At 50.1% G+C, this 2,790-nt stretch overlaps 1 pseudogene; it reads right to left on the bottom strand.

The window, feature by feature from the left end:
* The window catches only part of LOC105510684, a 9,561-nt pseudogene that overhangs the window by 5,682 nt on the left and 1,089 nt on the right, over positions 1-2,790 (bottom strand).

The raw sequence follows: 2,790 nt of genomic DNA, 5'->3' as shown, positions 1-2,790 counted from the left end.
GGGTGGTGACTGGGGCTACACCAGGACACTGGATAGTAGAGACTAAATGGCTACAGCCACTGTGAAGACTGGGGTTCCCAGGGTTGGAGGGTCCAGATCCTGGTGAACAAGCAAGAAGCTACTAGCCAAAGGCACATTCGTGGTGTACCCTTAATGTGGGCAAAACCTGGACATAGCGCCTTCCCTGTGTACCCTGGCTGCATTGCACCCACCCTTCCCCCAGCACCCAGAAGAGGCCCAGGGAGGACAGGGCAAAGGGGAGTGAGGCGGGGTCCTTTGCTGGGATGCTTTCCCCAGACCTCTGTGATGCATTTTTCAATCACGAGCTACTATGAAGTAGATGCATTGCCATGGCCACCTTCAGTGTCAGTAGAGCCCTTGGGGGATTAAGGCCCCTGAGGATTCTGCGGTCAGCTTGCTCCTCACCTCAAAGGAGAGACCTCTGCCCAGGGAGCTCATCCTTGCTCAGCAGAACCTGGGCCACTGTTCATATGGCAAGGATGAGGCACTAGAGCCAGATTCAGGCTCATCAAGTGGTTCTGTTTGAGATGATGGAGACCCATGCGTTCCTTAAATAGAGGGTTTCCTGGCACATTGGAGATGGGACTCAACAGCATGTAATCCACTTTCCACCTGACTTTACAGAAGAGATGTTACTCGAAGTAAGAGAGGGGGCCCCTCCACAGGAGAAAAGTGGTCAGGTCATGCCCTTTGCAGCCCTAGTCAGCCTCCATGGGCTGGGTCCTGAGTCCCTCCTGGACCCCCAGGTACCCTCACAGCCCCAGACCCCTGCTTAGCAATGGCCTCGAAGTAAAACACACGATCCTACTTCGTGCCTCTCCTCCCTCATTAGCCTGGACAGCATTTTCCCAAAAGATACAATCTGTGTCTGGCAGAAGCCCACTTGCAAAAATAAATTCTTCCCTGAACATTTTTTCCAGGCCCATTTTAGAAATAAATTTGGGTGATGCCTTTTACCCATTTCCAATGCCAAACATCCTGAACCCCGAGGCCTTGTTCTGCGGTGTAAACGTTACGATAAGGAAGGAATCAGGATCTTCTCCTCAGAAGAACCCATCTCTGCCTCTAGCAGGGAGGCTGAGCAGTCCCCACAGCTGTACCCAACGCAAACCGCTGCTGCTCAGATGTGGGGACACAGGTGGATGGAGCTCACAGCCTGGGTCCCAGGACAGCACAGCCACGCCCATCCCTCTCAGCCTGCCAGGCTCTCCCGCAACAGGGAGGCTTCCTCTGGTTTCTGGGTGCACTGACGGCTGCAGCAGCTACAATCTCCTGGATACCCATTCATTCACTCATTCATTCACTCCCTCACTAAATATTTATGCTGAGCGCCTGTTATGTGTCAGGCACTGTGCTAAGAGCTGGAAATACAGCAGTGAACAAGTGCCCATGGGGCCTGACATGTACGGGGCACTCTACTCACAGCTCAGTGACCAAGTGCATGAGCTGGAAGGCAGGAGGAAGGGAGGAAAGGAAGCGTCTATCCAGTCAACTCCCTCTGCTTTTGTGTGCACCATCTCATTGAATCTTCCCAACTGCACTCCATGATTAGAAGGTGTCCCCATCCCCATTTTCACAGAAAAAACAGCCAAGTTCCAAAAGAAAGGGCAGAGATGGATTGATACAGCTTATCTAATTTCAGAGCTCTGCACTCTCTCATCCATGCACACTACAAAGGCACTCACAAGCTCGCAAATGCACAGGGACACATACTCACCCCCTCACACACCTGGACTGTGCATCCCTGCTCCGGAGGTACCCAGTGACTGAGTCATGCGCTAACATTCTACTTTTCTTTCTTTTCCCTTTTTCTTTTAGAAAGAGTCTCGCTCTGTCACCCAGTCTGGAGTGCAGTGGCACGATCTTGGCTCACTGCAACCTCTGCCTCCTGGGTTCAAGAGATTCTCCTGTCTCAGCCTCCTGAGTAGCTGGGATTACAGGCATGCGCCACCTTGCCTGGCTAATTTTTGTATTTTTTAAAATAGAGATAGGGTTTCCTCATGTTGGTCAGGCTGGTCTCAAATTCCTGACCTCACGTGATCCGCCTGCCTTGGCCTCCCAAAGTGTTGGGATTACAGGCGTGAGCCACCGCGCCTGGCCAACATTCTACTTTTTTTCATCATAACCATGTTCTGATCACCCACTCTGGCTCCTGTATGCTCCTGTCTGGGCCCAGGAACCCAGAGCAACAGGGGAGACTGAGTCCCTGCCCTTCAGGCATGTGTTGTCTAGTAAGGAAGCCACTGGCTGTGGCTGCTGAGTGCGTGAAATGTGATTAAATCTACATTGAGATGTGCTGTGTGTGTTTCTAAGACTTAGTAAGAAGAAAAGAATGCAGAAAATTCCATACTTTAACCAGGTTCAGTACCCCTTATCTGAAATGCTTCAGACCAGAAGTGTTTTGGATTTCACATTTTTTTCTGTTTTTTGGAATACTTTTGCGTATACGTAAGTGAGATATCTTGGGGATGGGACCCAAGTCTAAACATGAAATTCACATATGTTTTGTATATACCATATATACATAGCCTGAAGGTAACTTCATATAAAATTTTAAATAATTTTGCGCACAAAACAAAAACTTTGGCTGGGTGTTGACCGCGACCCGGCACAGGAGGTCATGGGTGGAACCTTCCTCTGGTGGAGTCATGTCAGCACTCAAACACTTTTGGAGTTTGGAGAATTTCAAAGCTCAGATTTTTTTTTTTTTTTTGAGATGGAGTCTCGCTTTGCCGCCCAGGCTGGAGTGCAGTGGCCGGATCTCAGCTC

The sequence above is a fragment of the Colobus angolensis genome, unplaced genomic scaffold (assembly GCF_000951035.1).
Source record: "Colobus angolensis palliatus isolate OR3802 unplaced genomic scaffold, Cang.pa_1.0 Scaffold19, whole genome shotgun sequence".
Lineage (NCBI taxonomy): Eukaryota > Metazoa > Chordata > Mammalia > Primates > Cercopithecidae > Colobus > Colobus angolensis.
The sequence above is the reverse complement of the archived record's forward strand: the minus strand, read 5'-3'. Positions and strand labels throughout refer to the sequence as shown.